The 16,654-nt window shown below is 47.2% G+C and overlaps 1 protein-coding gene across 1 annotated transcript in view; it reads left to right on the forward strand.

Annotated features, from left to right (window-relative positions):
* Nucleotides 1-1,621: 1,621 nt before the first annotated feature.
* The window catches only part of LOC131205599 (prominin-like protein), a 31,975-nt gene continuing 16,942 nt past the window's right edge, over nucleotides 1,622-16,654 (forward strand). Inside the window, exon 1 of the mRNA XM_058197765.1 lies at nucleotides 1,622-1,987. The gene's annotated coding sequence lies outside the window, so the exon portion shown is untranslated. The remainder of the gene's footprint in view (nucleotides 1,988-16,654) is intronic.

Here is a 16,654-nt window from a genome sequence, read left to right on the forward strand (position 1 = left end):
TGTCGGATCTAAATTGTTAATTTAATGCAACATTTCAACCGAGAATCGTGCCTTGTTTTGTTTGCCAATTTCCAACAAAAGAAGCGTATCTGGAAGGCCACACGAAGCGTAAAATTAATTTGTAACGTCAAAACGTTTACGCCTCGGCCGAAACGTTTACGGGTCGGCCGACCGCGAATCCGACCGTAAACATTGTTAGCAAACGCTTTGTTTACAAACAGAGGATAATATAAGTTCATATTTTCTGGTATAGCAACAAAATCGAAAAAAAAGAAAAAATGATGTAAGCTTGTTGTTATTGTTATCGTTTTGTCTGCTTATTGTTTTCAAAAGGCCCTATTGGCATACACTTGTTCCATTACTCAGTCTTTGGCTGCGATCGTGGCCGGTCAGCTGTTCGTGTGCGACTCACGAGCTACCTAAGCTGGAACGGATTCAGCTCGGACGCCATCATTGGACTGTAATCCTGGCAATATACAATGAATCCGCAACCCCTGCGAAGCACGTCATTGCAAATCTGCGATCAGCCTGGATACATACCCACAGTCGATACCAGTCGATAATTCCAGCTTGCAATCACATTGTAGCTGTGCCAACAATGCCAGGTGGATTTGAAGGTCGAGTTTGCTAAAATCAAAAAGAGTTTTGAGTACATAACGTTCCGTTTGAAGCCGTTAACGAACAATCTATGCTGTGAGTTTTCAAATGCGTTCTGACATTTCACGATACATTTCTGATGCAACGCTCTCTCTCTCTCTCTCTCTTTCTACTGCTTGTGCTCATTGCGTTGTCCGTCTATCTGGGCGGCCACATGAAACGTAAATCGGAGGTAAAAACGCCAAACCGTTTACGCTTCCTGAGGCCGGTTTAAAATATAAAACCGAAATGTCAAACTTGCTTACATTCGTGTTTTTGTTCGTAGAAAACAGAAATCGAAGAGAAATAAATTGATTTCTGAATATATTTTTCTTTTTTTTTTAGATTTTATTGCTACACCAGTAAATACGAACTTACATTGGCATGAACATGGTATGAAATGTCAGATCGTTTATTTTCGCTTCATGTGGCTGCCCAGTATCTGAGAAACGAGAGAGAATAGAGAAGTACAGAGAGAAAAGAGACCGGGAAGGCAAAAAACAGACCCCTGGAACGCTGAGCAACAAAGAGCATAGCAACATAGACCGAGATAAACAGAAATTGTCAATTGTCAGAGAAAGAGTTTAAACAAAAGTTCAAGCGTAAAGCGGTAGGATGTGTGGTTGAGGTGCCAAAGGTGTGCGAATTCGTCCGGAAGCTAGAGTCGCCTTCGGCGGTGTTTTTGCTGCCTCCGCCCTCTCCCGGTGAGTGAGGTAAAGTGTTGATTGCTGCGGCAGATTCAAACCTTGCCGCAGATTTCTTCGACAATGAAGTAGTGCTGTGTGAAAAGTTGCTTCTGGAGCAGTGTTCTGCACGACGAAGGAGTGCGAGAATTCGTGGGTGGGAGAGAGTGTGTGCTATGCTGGGATAGATCAGTGCAATAGGGTGGCGCAAGAAGTGTCGCAAGAAAAATGAATGAAAAGTACATCCTGCCAGCATGAAATTCTGTTAGTTCGATAGCCCGCAAAGCAGCAATAGATATCCGAAGTGCGTTTTCGGTTGCCATCTTTGTTGAGAGGCTCGTTCTTTGTTTTGTGCAGCGCTGCTTTGGGCTCGCCTCACGCTGTGTGCGTACTTCTCCCTCTCACTCGCGGCTCACGTCCTTCGCAGGTGACAGAGCGAGAACGGGCTAGCTGAAACGCAGCGAAGTGAGAACGGCGGCGCGGTTCGCGAGTGCGGGAAAGAGGGAAAAGCGAGAGAGCTCGCCATTCTTGAGCTGAAGATCCTGAGAATCGAGTCTGAGAGCGGCGAGCGCCACGAGAGCAATCTCTCACGCACCGCGGTTGCGACCCGAGAAAGAAAGTGTACACATGTGAGCTTCCGGCCGGTTAACTAGATTGCAATAACCACGGTATGTATAAGCCAGGACATCCGGTCTCGTTTGTGTAGGTTGAATATATGTGGCCTTTGGGAATTTTGTAATGGTATCCTTTGATCTACATTTACTTTGTACAAAAATGCCTTGTAATTCCATCGAATGGTGTTTCAACAAAATTTATATCAATGTGCAAAATGGAATGCACAGGGCTTTGTTGTGCTTTGTACATGACTTGAGGGAACCCATTGCAAAAAATAGAACTAGCTTTTCCAATCGAAGGCCGCCGCCCGCGAGCAGCATGGGTCGGGCGCGCTTGATTGCCTTGTTCTGGCCATGAACCAAATCGACCGCTGGAGGCATTGTGAATCTTCAGCACTTAATTGGTTTCAAATTTATTGGTTGTTTGGAAGTTCAGTAAACTTTGCGCCAAGAAACGGTGTACGATGACGACTCTTCCTGGTCGATGCCGACACGAATCGTTTTCCGTTTACTATGGGATTTTGTAAGACGAGGTTTCCATTAGTTCGGTTCCATTATCGTCATTGAGTGGTTTTCTGCTGAGCCATACGTTTGCCGCATGGGAAGTTTTTTTTCGGACGGAGTTTGAATGATCGAAGGCGGAAGCTCGCCGCTGACCGATGATTGGATATTCCCAAGGTTCGAAGGGCGTTGATTCAATTTACTGGAATTAATTTGACTTAATTTTATTATTACGCGAAAAGTTACTCTTACGTGTAACGTGGTGTGAATCCTGGGGTAGGGCAAAGCATTTCAGAGCCAAAACGGGAAAATATTGGGATGTTCTATCGAAATATTGTCCTCGCTTTGTTTATCAAAAAATGTGATACGCAACCATTGACGGGCGTGGAACAAGCTGGCGAGGAGTTATCTTTACGTGCGTGTTCGTCTGCTGGTCATATCTGCCATTTACGCATCGCATAAGAGCATCGACACACCACCACATCACCGAAACGTGATTATTTACCGACTGACGGGAACAGAAACGGCTCAGGTTGGTTTGTATAAAAAAACAATGCATTTTTTAAAGGAAAGTGTGAACCGATTGTCGAAACAGTTCAAAACCACGTTTCGCACTCTTCTTCTATCAAATATATGATAAGGGCAGTAAAAGCACAATGAGATGCTAGTTTCCCTTTTTGTTTTTTGCGACAACCCAACGGAAACGACAACGGATCCCTTCAGATAATGCTAGTCCGTTTCATGTTAATTTTTTGTTTCACCTTTAAGAATTAATCTCGATGCGAGACACAAGCGATTAAACTACAAACCCCTCAATACACAATTAAAACTAAAAAGTATGAATCTTTCGCATCCATGACTAACGGGATCGCTAACAATACGTAACATTTACTTATCCACTTTTTTTTGTAAGACTTTTTGTCGCACAGTTTGTTTACATTACCGTTCTGCGGCTACGACATGTCTGCAGCGGGAACCAGGTGCTTAGCGGGGATATTTGGTAGCATAAAATATAGACCACAGTGTTGTTGTTGGAAATGTGCCACCTTTTCGGCACTTTCGATATCTTCCGAACGGACCCTTTTTGCTACTGCTACTGTTAAACCGGCAGACAACAAAGAAGTGGCGCATTATGCTGCTGATGTTGCACCGGGTAGACTAACGGCGTGAAGGACACGGCCGAAACATCCAAAGGAGACGTTTTCAGCCACGATCTTTCTTGCTTTGTTTCGCCTGATGACCAGAGTTCTTCTAAAGCTTTTTATATGCACGTCAAACCGAAGTTCCTCTTTTTGGCGGCTAGCGTGCTCGTGTGCTTTTGTTGGCCCGAATGAAACCAGTTTCGGCGAAGGTTTTCCCACCAGAACCTTGCGTTGGTTTCTTTCAACGAATTACATGCCGTGACCGTGGTGTGTGATCGGCGTGCAACACGTTGAGCAACAATGTCGGGGTGTCGGCTATCTGGCGGCTATCATCATCAGAAGTCATATCAACGCCCCGATAAGTCTACTTGCCTTATGTGCCAGTGAGCCTACCGGAAAAGCTGATTCCGCACCCCCATCGCTGACCGAGACCTGGGGTGGGTGCGGGCGCCAATTGGTTGCCAGGGCCTATGCCAGGGCTTGGTGCTGCCACCCATGCGGAACGACACCCGGAGCGGCGGACCTGCGCCACCATTGTTTTGCTCTGATGGTCGTTTGCGAATTGTTCCGCCCGAAAATGGACGGCGTTGTTCATTTAGAACTTTTCCTTGAAATCGCCGTCATTGTCAGGTGTGCGTGCGTGTGTGCGTAAGCTGGTGCCTCTTCCGGCAGATGAGTTTCATTTGTAGATTCATGGTTTTCCGGTGTCCGGTGCGCGAATATGAGTATGTTGCTGTTTGGCCTTCATCGGCAGGGAGAGCGAGAGGCCCCGCTTCCGGAAAGTTTCTACTATTATTGTTTGTCATTTACAGCCCTCTGGTCAGAATGGGCCATGTTTTGGGGTAGAATCGCAAACGGGAAATGGTAGGTAGTGCTCTCACACTGTTGTTGTCGCACAATGTCACACTGTTGCTGTGTGTTTTACTTGCGCTTGTCCCGCAGCGTTGTGTGTGGTTTATTTACCGGAAAGCTTTACTCACAAGCGCGTGCATGATGTGGCCATTCGAATTTTGTTTGCTGATAAACCGCTTCAGGTGCCGCATCCGTGGATGCTTGCGTTGGTAATTTCAAATGGGCGCTTTTTGTCGTTTTCGCCACGTCCCGAAGTGCCGTTGGTTGTTTTGTAAACAATAGATACGGGACGGGACACGTTTCGCGACAAAACCGTTCGTTAGGCCCCCAAATTGGCGTGGCTCAGATGTTGACAGTTTTCGGAATGGTAACACAATCGATCGACCGGCTAACCTGCCCGACGACCGGTGTCTGTTCGGACTTTTCGCACTTTTGACAGCTGACCAGCTGTGGCCGACATGCTTTTTGCTGGAGAGGGTATCCACACGGACACGGTGGTTTTAATAACATTTGCTTTCGAAGCGTTTTTGTGGCTCACTGATCTTAAAGGTCATCCTCGTTTCGCGCTTCGTTATGTGCGTTATGTACTGTGAATTGGTGTGAGGGTCCATCGCGTGCCTGGCCAGCACAATTACATCTTTTTTTGTAGCTGCGTTCTCACTTATTGACCGTGGCAATGGAACCAGTAAATTGGGTAAGCATTCGGAACGGCATCACCACCTAACCCAAAATGCACTCCGTTACCAAGGATGGCGAAATATTCTACGCGCTACGCCACAGAGCCTTGTCGCCATTACGATAGAAACGCGGAACTCCCGGCATAAGGCAAGCAAACCGAAGATAATGCTCAAAAGAGTAGCCCAGCTCAGAGACAGGTTGTGTTATGGTCTTATCATTAGGGAAGGTTCCGTTAGAAAAAGTTCCTACATCACGTACGAAGCCGTGCCGCGTTCGCAGGAACAGGTTATCCCCGGTGTGTGTACTCTACATTTTGAAGCTGCGCGCCTTAGCGGGGCGAACGATAGACCAAAAGATGTCATTCCTTTCACACTGCCGTGCCGAGGAGGAAAGTGTGCCATCAGACGCGCGGAGTCCGCGCTGACTCGCCAAGTTCTCCACTCCACGGCAGACGATGGCTTCTTGAGTCACACTCGACACTAATCGCTCGTCGAATCGCCGTAGCATCCTCCGTTCTCCAGAAGTGTGTCAGGAGTTTGGAATTGAAGCAAGTGCAGGGCTAGGGGGACTCTTTCATCCTAAGACCACGGACCACGAAATCGATTTCTGGAGGTCTGCTGTCGATTCAGCGCGTTTTGGCAATACTTGGCAGCGGTTGGTTTCAAGTTTGAAGTAGTTGGCCACTACGCACTCGATACGCTGAGTAGCGGTTTCAACAGAAGGGAAAATGTCTGCCATTGTCGGATGGTATGTGTGTGTGTGAGAGAGAGAGAGAGATCCATTGCCGCGTGGTCTTCGTTTGCCGTGTTTAACCTTCATTACGGTTTCTAACCACGTGTCCGTTTTTCTTTTCCTTTCGGTGGGCGCCTCATGTGTCGCTCTTGCGACTGCAGTTCCTCCTGGCCCCGTGGAGCGATGACGCAGACGAAGGAGTTAATGATGATTAACGTAACTGTTCTTCAGACCCGCTGTCGCTGCTGCGGCAAGCATAAACTCGACCAGCAGAGCAGCATCATGTTGAATCTTGTCACAATGGCCCGCATGGCGCGGGGCTAGGAAAGAGGTTCACAGAGACGCTCTTTCTCAGAGTTGAAACGGGCGGGTGTGTTTGTCTGCGTTTAATCTTCAACCCTTCACCGAACAACTTCTAGTCGGCGGCCTCGTTCTGGCCAGAGCACGAACATCTGTGTTTGTGTTAAGGCATCGGAACCGTTTTGGGTTTTCTTCGTCGCTTCGACTCACGGATGCAACGTCCACTGTTATGTTTACTTCAGGGTTTTCATTCTTGGTTGGAGCGACTCTGTAACACAGCATCGGGCAGTTAGTCTTTCCATCTCATGTGGTATGCTCTTTGGCGCTGCTTACAGCCCCACTTTCGGCCTCTATGTCACCGCTCTCTTTCTCTTTCAAATATTCTTTCCCCACTTTTCATCAATTCACCAGATTTGGTTCATTTTCCGACCGGGCCAGAGTATATCGCGTGTCGGAAGCAATTTCCGTAGCTCTCAGCTCGGGCTTTAGAATGGAAAATGCAATTCGCCATTAAACTAGGTTGGGTTGGGTGGTGGCAGAACTCCCAGTCCCAGTTGGCGTTGGTACGCGCCTGTTTGCCCCTGCCAATGGCTTCATGTGTCTGTTTTTAGTTCATGCATCTACGACCCCAATAAACCGTCCGCGGCCGGTAATGGGTGCATAAAATGGAGGGTCAATTTTCGCTCGTTGCTGTTAGTAAGTGTATGCGCACCCTGCAGTGGAACCCCCAGTATGTGGAGCACCATCGCCGATGCCAATGATGATGACGGTGCCGGTCATTTACCTGTTAGACACACAGCAGCATACTGCTACCGATAGATAGGTCGTTTTACGAAGCAATGTTTGGTCCGCCTCAACTTTTCATTTTAAACATGCATTTTAAGAGATAATTTTACCATCAACGACATAAATCCTCCTTTGCTGCTCTACAAAAGCGTACACGTTTTATTATTACGTAACACGAATAGGTTGTCTAGGGCACGCGTTGCATTGTAGAAAAATGGCTAGATAGCGGAGGTCCTAAGCCGATTGGCGGCAACCAGAAAAAAAGGTGTGCAGTGTGAAAGAGAACAAAATGGCAACTTCTTGCCCATGCCTCGAGGGCCCTAAGCAGAGAACGCGAATGGTTCAACGGGATCTTACGTGTTGTGACTCATTCACGCTCTCACCTACGGCCCCGCCAACAATGGCCAAGGGTGAGCGTTGTGCTTCTGGGTAGAATGTGTGGATGATTGTTCCGTTAGCGCACCCTCAACAACCCGTATCGGCCATTGTGCTATCGTGTGCCTGCTTTGTCCAACTCAAGCTGCCCAAGGAACTGCCATAAACCCCTGCAGGGTTGTGGGTCCTGAAGGTAGCAGCATAATCTTATGGCAAAGATTCATATTTAAAATCCTTTTCAATGGATGACACAGTTGCTTTTCTACCCTTATTCTGCCTCGCAAAAAATGTTACTATTCTATCGAAACTTTTGTAAAATTGGATTGCAAACGGCTGAGCTGATTACCATCAGACCAGATTGCATTCGTCGTGAGAGTCGTGAGCCTTTGTTCCATATCTCCTGAGGCATTGAAATGTAACGCAATCAAAATTTAATTTAATTAAACAGAAGTTGATACGTACATATATAAAAGTAACGTATTCTGTAGTTTGCATATTCTTTACCTAACTTGTTCGTCTGTAACTGTAGTGCTTTTCCATCTCGTGTCACTGTGATGTTTGAGTGCATCATAAAATTTTCTTGCCAACTGTAGAATCCGAGTTTCCTACCTTACTTCGTAAGCAATACACCTTACTACGTGCTTTACTTTTGTGTCACCTGGAAAAACCTGTCCATGTCCAGTTCACATTTGCTGTCGGACGACCTGTCGGATCGGGGAAAAATAATGGAACTGGGACGTTACGGCAAACGAAAATCGATAAGTATCAGCAAATTGCTGCAGGTGACTGGTAGTGTGGTGGCGGTCAACAAGCGAACATAAGAACGCGACACGCCACCACCAAAAGACACATGTCGCGCAAGTTCTACATTGCTGACCGCATCGCAACCATCGGAAGCGCGCCCAAGAAGTGCTGGGCGTTATCGAAAATAATAGGTGTGCAATGTTGTGGAGCAGCGTCGATACATGTACCGATATTTTTCTATTGATAGCTGAGTGGAACTAGTCTCGTGGCTACCTGTCATTGAAAGCTGGGGTCCGAATTTGATCGATCTTCTTTTCAAACTGGCGCCATAAGAAGGGCTGCTACGCAAACTTGGTGCAACTGAACTAGAAGTGGAACTGTGCCTATTGCTTCACAGAAGTGCTGTATCGTGCTCCATTGGAAGGGCTGTTGTTAGGCTTCTTTAATGTCTCGCTGTTTGCGCCACAGAACGCGACGAGCGCCACGCATATCATAGACGGTCTTCCAAGGGGTCTTCTTCACTACTCCGAGTGGTTTTATTACTCCTCGTGCCACACAACCAAAGAGAGTCAACATCAATTGACACGAACTGCACATCAGATCCCCAGCAGCAGCAGCATGGCGGTGGATGTGTGTTTTAATTAAATTCTCCTCGCTTAGAAACTTTTCTGTGGGGTCTCCCAAAATCCGGTGGACCGTCTATAGCCGCCCACCGACTCGCTGGGAGTGGCGCAACTCGCTCCCCATGACGACGGGCGGTGACCGTGAGAGTTATGAAAAAAATAAGACAACTAGCGTTAAAAGCGTAATTGGTTCCATCGGAGTGGTGGTAGTCGGCGTCATCGAAACAGTGCGTTTTTATTGCAGCTCTCCGGAGCCGTTGCGCCGTTTCGTGTGTCCTCAGGGCTGGCGCGCTACGTTCGCAGGTTCTTCCAATCGAAGAGACGCTGACCTTATTTTTTCAACCAATATTTATTGCGGTGTTGCGTGTGGGTTCGGTTCGTTCCGTGCTGAACTCCTAATTTCGGCTGAGAATCTTAAGGCGAATGACGTGGCGCCCGGTCGTCAATGAATTATACATAGCGGTACAATTCCGAAGAAAATCAGGAAAGAGACTCAGATTGTGGTTGGAGGGGGTTATGGGAAAAGTCAATGCTGTCACCCTGAAATTATGGACTCCTTTCATCAAGGCCAGAGCTCCGGATTATGTTAATCTAGGTGCACATGGTTCGCTTCCGTTGATTGGCGTTTGGTGTCGCTTTCCTGTCGACGCACCGACTAGTGCCAGACCCTCGAACGCCGCTTTCCGGTTGAGAAATCAGAATAAATATTCCCACCGGAGTTGGATGGGGTTGGTGTTCGACTTCGACGAACTTTTCTGTGCAAGAAAGTGCAAGTGTGACTTTCTGTGCAAACCTTTTCCACCCCGCAAGGCGTGGACGCATAGCGAAACGTCTTCATGCCCCGAGTGTCTGCCAAGCGCTGCATATTTTGAAGATCCAATTATAAATTCTCTCAGTTTCCGGTCCTCGGCAACGATTACTGCTCTCCGCCTTTTTCTGTGCCAAAGTGAGCATAACGGACGTGAAGAGACGGTGGGTGGACGACTGGTGGCGGATCGGCAGACAAATGAAATCATTATAGTGGTGTGGTGAGAAAACGATGTAGTGAAGTGGGTGGAAAATTTGTCCGTCATGCGAAATGCACCCACCAAAAGGCAGCGTGCAGGGATCACATGGCACCCCACTCTACTGGGGTGGTTATATGCAAATGAAAAAAAAAATCCTAGAAAGAAAAGACGATCATCAACTCTGATGGAAAATTATACTTCATGTGCCTCGTCGCGGTCCAAAGATGTACAACATTACACGAGCGAAACGTTTGGTGTGTTGTAATTGCAAAACCACACTTCAATTAACTCGAACAGCGGGGCACAAGGAAGCAACAAACAAACCCAAAAATAAATAGAAATGCATCACGATGATACAATCGTAAAATTGGCGAGTCCGAAATTGGGCAAAATAAGCAAAACATTGGGGGCGAACATTGGTCGACGACACGACGAGAGTGGTATCGGTTTATGCAGATTGTTGTGCCATTATTCACTTCATTTAACAATAACTTTTTCAACCTTTAGATATTGATAAGTTTACGTTTGGGAAATCACAGGCGCTATACTAATAAACCCTCAGTCTCAGTAGCTCGACAATGAAGCAAAACCTAACCCCAGACCTTCAACTACGTCTTGTGCGCGGCGCCTGGGGGAGTAGATCCCCGCCCTGAAGAGGTGAAGTGGGTAGCCCACACTGACTTTGATAGAGACTTGAATTAAGATACAGAATTGTGCAACGCAGCCTGACCTATTCTTCGTCGATCCCGCGCCAAAACAATGCGCTCTCTAGACTTGAGAGGCGGGGAGAGTCATAAACATTAGCACAAACCACTCGGCTTTGGTTGGATTGCATTTCGCGTTGAGCTACAATGGCCACCGCAACTCGGGTTGGCCGAATGGATGAGGCGATTCCCGCAAAATAAAAACCCTTCAAAGTTTCTCCACCAATTCCTACGTTCGCGCACTCATTTTGGTTCGTGGAAAGAAGTCGGAGAGTTTCCGAGCTCTGTCCGAAAGTGATCTCGGGCCGCGCCAGATGACCTTATTTTGGGGGTTTACACAGTGATGGTCGAAAAAAACTATTCGTACCCTTCGCCCATCATGGCCGTGGTCAACTACTAGCGTCTTGACTTTCTGGCTGCCAGTACCCACCAATTGGGCGAATGTCTAACGGAGCATCGAGTTAGACACGAGTCTTTTTTTTCGAGGGGGTTCCATGTGTATCGTCATTGAACCGGCAGTTGTTAGTAGCATCTCATTAAGGGCAGCCTCGAGACCGGTGGCCACCAGCTGGCATTTGAAGCTCGTTTAGCATGCTGGTCCAATAAAGCGTAACATTCAATCTGATGCTTTTGGAGGTTTGGTTTTGCTCACTAATTCTCTTAGTTCGTTTTGCCTACCTTAGCTTGTTTCTCCAACTTTTATTGTTTTTCTTTTATTGGAGTTGATCAAATTTGCCCACGATTTGGATCGTTTTGAAGGTAAATAAAACGGTTTTTGACATCCATTTCTAGCGTGTACCGTGTTTGGGGAAAGGATTTTTTAATGTTATGCGAGCGATAAGCATACTGATATGATTGAAAAACGCATTCTGCCGATCGGGAACGGATCGCCCAGAGCTCTAGTGCATATATTTTAATTGATTTTTCTACAGATTTTTCAAGACCGTCTGAGGTGTGCACTGTGAAGTGGCACACTGTTTCCTGGCACTGTTAAGAATGAATTTAAATCTCCGAGATGCAGAAATGATCTTTCGGTGGGTTCGGTGTTTTTGTTTCTAAACGACCACAAGTGGGTGCATGCTCTAGGAGACATCGAAGAGGTACAGAAAGGAGGCAATAATCTGTCTACTTTCAGGAAACGTGGCCAGGTACACACACTGCAATCTGGTCGGTAGGATCTTCCGTGTGCCGGGTAAAACATTCCGGTAACCAAAAGGACCAGAGACCAGCAAACAGGCCGCGTGACACCATTTAAGCATTACGCGTAATTTGTAGAGGACCCAGGATGCAAAATTCGGGTTTTAAAAGGTATCCTTTTACCCTAGCCCCCAGCGGTGGTCAACATCAGATATCAATATAGCATTAACAACCGGGTCATAAACATACCAACATAAACAACTCATTGAGGAAGGCTTTCGTTGTCGGCGGAAGGATATAAAGGAAGTTGATGGGAACTCATTTAGAATCTACTCCCAAAGTTTCCATTTTCAGGTAACAACTACTTTATTGGTGTACACTTTGACAAGACTTTTACTGAAAATTATCTTTGCGTTGTTTTTCTGCAACGTATGATTCAAAATCCTTGATCTTTTAGAACATTATTTCGCGTTCTACTACAACAGTTTAAATGAAATGTACAGAGTCCAAAACCTTGCACAACATCAACTTAAGGAAAATCAATAGGAGTCGATATTGAATTCGTTGTCAAAGCCCCTTTCGATCTAAAGTAGGGTTGGTGTTTGTGGCGTGTGCGTGCTGGCTACAATTAGTCGGTTTATTCAATTCTTTGCAGTGATTGTTACTCTGGCGGACGTTTGTTTATAGAACTCCCGTCGGCCCAGAAAGAAGTAATAACACTGAACGCAAGTGATGTTTAAACAAACCCTCCCGAATCTATAAAATGTTGTGGCCATACGCAAGATTTCTTTCTCTTGTTGGTTCGTCGGTGTTTACCCTCTTGTTTTCCACCATCACCTCTCGGTGTGTTCTTTATGCTTCAAATTTAACCTATCGCGTGCATCTTCCAGATTGAGTTTGTTTATGCTCAGTTTTGGAGCTTAATGACAGTGGTGGGACGAGAAAAAATAACGTTGTTCCGAACCGCCGTCTCACCAGAACCCCGGTTGCTTGTTCGCTGCAGCGGCGCTCATATCCGATCTCTCCGTTGCCAGGAAGATTTTTTTTCGCTTCGCTGTAAAGTAGCATTTGCGGTGTAACTTTTAATTAGTTCTGCTCGATGGCCACATCGCGGCACTCTGAGGCGGGGGCTTGCTTCCAGAAGGAACCTGCTTGTCCGTGGTGGTTGTTGTTGGCCATTGTTATGTTTACTTAGAAATGCCAGATCAGTGCGCGGCCGGGCCTCTGCATCGCACGCGGCGGATGCGAAAGAACGACTGGTCCAGACAGAACGGGAGAGCATATGCTTACACCCGTCGGCGGGAACCTGACTCTCGGCTGGCTGAGTTTAATGACCGCAGGATTGCGTTGTGATGATGATTAATCGTGGAGGGGACGAAGGTGGGTTTGTTTTGTGCATAACGCTTGTTACGCAATTTTTATGTAGCATCATTCGATACGAGGTTATCTACCTATTGCTTGAAATACTCAACCTGCTATCATTTTGCCAGAAAGGTGCGGAAAGTTCACAACCAACCGCCAACGGTTTACACGTGCCACCAACGGCCTTTGTGTGGCGATTTAATATCCCTCCGCAGGATTAAATGTTTCGCAAACACACTTTGGACGTGATGACACTTTCATTCTTGGCTGCAAAGCACTGCAGGATCAAATGTCCGTTGACGTTAAGAAGGCAAGGGTCTGTTTGTGGAGCGGCCAACAATACGGTTGTGGGACGGACGCGGTTACTACGTGAAGAGACACTGCCGACACGTAGCACTCTGTTGGAGTGCATTACAAAAGTGGATTCTATCTAAGGGATTATCGATAAGCAGTACACAATGGGAGCGGTATGTTTTTCAGTAAAGTCTTACCCTGTCGATTCTACATTTTGTCTATTCCAAGTATTAATTTTTAGTTACTTAATATTGTTTTTTTTTGGTCAACAGTCAGGATCTTCGTTCATTGCGATCCGATCGTGCACACAGCAAAGACGGTAGCATCCGGTCCTTTTGACCTTAATCTAATCTTGTTTGCAGATTTATTGTCAACAAATCAAAAGCTTTCACGATGAGCTGATGACAATCAGTGACAGATTGGCATTATTTTACCCACCATAAAAGAGCGCAAGGATCGGTGGCGGCAAGATAATGATTGATGGATGGAGATGACCTTCATCGAGAATTGATATCAGAATCGAAGAGGCCACGAACAGTGCTTGATCGACAGCGATTTACGACGAGGCACGTTGTGTTGGGATATTGAAAAATACTCATAAGTGCGTACCTCACTTTACAGCAGTCCTGCGCGAGCTACAACATGCCTAGGGCCCTATAGCCCAATGCAAACAAACATGCCTAAGCTTATCTTCAGCGCCGACGTAGCAATCATCCGTGGATTAATTTTCGCGCGTAGCAAGGCAAATCTGATCTGATTTGCTCGCCCAGAGCCAGGGCCGCCTGTCGGTGCTGCTGGTGGGTATCATCAGAGTGTTCCATCATGCGTAGATTGCGATGATGATGCGTTTATCAGCAATTTCCTGCCAACTGTGCGGAGATGGTGTTGGTGGTTGCTGGTTGTTGTTGGAACAGCAGGCGGCCGACCGGCGCTTCGGTGTCGTACGCCGTAAACAGCGGAACGAAACAAATTTGGCCTCCGCGCGTGGTGGAAATTGAGGGATTCCTCCGGGCATATCGGCTCGTAGCGTGAGTGACGCGGAGGTAATGGAAGGCGGAGAAGCAGAGACCACAAATAGGACAGTGTTTTGAGTTTCGAATCCTAGGTGTCTGTGTGGTAGCAGCTGTTTCAGGTTCCACACCACCAGAGGTGACACAGGTTGTTCACTCGAGCGGCCCAGCCCAGAGAGAGATCTACCTAATTTGGCTTTCGTCTATTTCCATGAAGAAGGGCGTTTCTCTTGGCCAGAGGCAATCAATGAAGCAATCTTTCCATTACAAATACCCAGCGGCGCGAGAGAGGTTCCTGTCTGGAAGCTGAGTCGTGGGATTGGGCCTCCCGGTAGCTCGGTAAACATTACTACCGAAGAAGTCAAAGAAGTTGGTTGGACCTTTTAGCATTCCGCCAGGCTTTTTTTGCAACCCGGAGAAACGGAGACTGATGTTTGCAAACTTCTCGGTAGGACCTTTTATGAAACGTTCCCCCAGGGTGCCTTTGACGGCCTTCAATCCTTCGGTGGAATCCATCAAGTATTTACAGTCCAAGGGGGTACGGAACAGATTGGCGCACTTTCTACGTCGATAAGCGACACGATTGCTGGCCGTAATCTGGGCAAGGCGATAAGCAAAGGCCACAGGCCGTACTTCCGATGGATTTTATTGAGTTTAGGACGGCCGCACCGACGCGAAGGCTGATAATTACACTTTTCCCATCGGACCACGGTTCGCCGCGGCACCGCTGAAAGTGAAATGGTTGTGCGGCGTAAATTGAAAGGAAAGGTTTCCGACTTACCGCGCGACCGGTGGCCAATTGGAAAAGGAAATTGGATCTACGGTGTGGGAAATGCCCAGTGACCTACAAGAGGGCTGCTGCAGCTACGCGCGTTAGTAGCTGCCTTGGGAGACAAGACACTATAGCCATCTTCCGGTGGTGAAGTCGTATTCCATGATGGCCTGTGAAAGTCTGGTGATAAGAATAGGGCAGCTGCTGTGTGCGACGGCGGGACCAGCACTTTGTTGAGGTCTGCAAAGCGCGCGGTCCCTGAAGAGAGTGATTGGACAACGGCGGACATTTTTCATTTCATGCTGAATTACCTCGTCGACGTAGGAGAGATAAACCGCGTGACCACGGCGCAGTGTGTTGGTCACTCGGCAGTCGAGTGGCGACCGGTGGAATCACTACAGTTGGGAATTCCATCACAAGAAAGTTTACATTCCGTACTGCGACTGAGTCATGGCTTTATTTTGAAGCCAACTCTTTGAAGTACTCGCTGTTGCCGTGTTGACCTCAAAAGTCAGGAGAAGTCTAATAAATGTTATCTTCCGTTTCATTTCAGATCCATCATATCTCACACAGTGGGTATGTAGTGTATATCGTCATCATGCACCGTTTTAGCTCACTCGAAAAGCTCTCGTCGTGAAGTTTGCATCACGTCCACGTTGCTGTGACGAATTTTCGCAGAACTTTGCAATTCCCCAGACAAGTCGTGCGCGATAACCTCCGGGGCGCCGCTGGTTAGGTCGTAGCACTGTGTGGCATTCACCGAACCGGTTGAGATTGCTGCATTTGCATTTTTGCTAACGCTAGACGCCGCTAGAGCGCAGCCCATACGCATGTGCAACCATATGCGCTCGCTTTTGAGAGGTTATTTAACACACGTCCACACGAAGGAGGACAGCTAGCAGCGCACCACCTCACGCCCACATTGCCGGTTTTCGGTGAAACCCTCAAAGGTACATACGAAGTGCCCGGAGGGCGTGTACTGTCTCTGGATTAACTTTTCCCGGTCCCGCGACCGTTCGGAGTCGGCTGGCTGTCAACACAAGAGGTCACTGGGTCACAGAGCTGCTCCCATGGTAGAGTCTTCTGTTTTCTTTTAAGCAAATGGAAAAAATGTATCGAATGTCAGCTTTTCGGTGTCATTTTAAACCCTGCTCGACAGAATTCGGTTATTTTCTTCGACTTCACGCTAAGCCGTCCCGAAAGCTTTCAAACGTGGGACGTGTAACGCGCATCGGGCCAGATATTTGACAGTTCACTGCTGAGGGTGGACAATATGATCCGGTTCAGAGCTGCAGTGTGTTGAGTGGTGTGTAGACGTGTTTCGTCTGCCAGCTATATTAATGTAGTCACCAGCGATATACTTTGATGTTGATTCGAGGTGCTATAAAAACATACCTGTGTAATTCTTTATTACATCAATCAAATCGATCGAAGGCTCTAGGGACCAAAACCGGCAAACCATTCTTTATGGCGGGCGTCGTCACACGGGAAATAATCCATTTCTGGACTACAAAAATGGATTGATATTGATTGGGGAGGAACCGTCAACCATTACGCGGTTTTGTCACGAAGCGTCCGAGCGTATCATTCGCAAATGACACATGTTTAGGTCCAGAAATCAGGACCACCACCCAAACCAGCTGCCAGCTGATAAATGTGGCATCGCGCTGTTAAGCGATAAGCTCGCTCCGTTAGCTTTTAT

The sequence above is a fragment of the Anopheles bellator genome, chromosome 1 (assembly GCF_943735745.2).
Source record: "Anopheles bellator chromosome 1, idAnoBellAS_SP24_06.2, whole genome shotgun sequence".
Taxonomy (NCBI): domain Eukaryota; kingdom Metazoa; phylum Arthropoda; class Insecta; order Diptera; family Culicidae; genus Anopheles; species Anopheles bellator.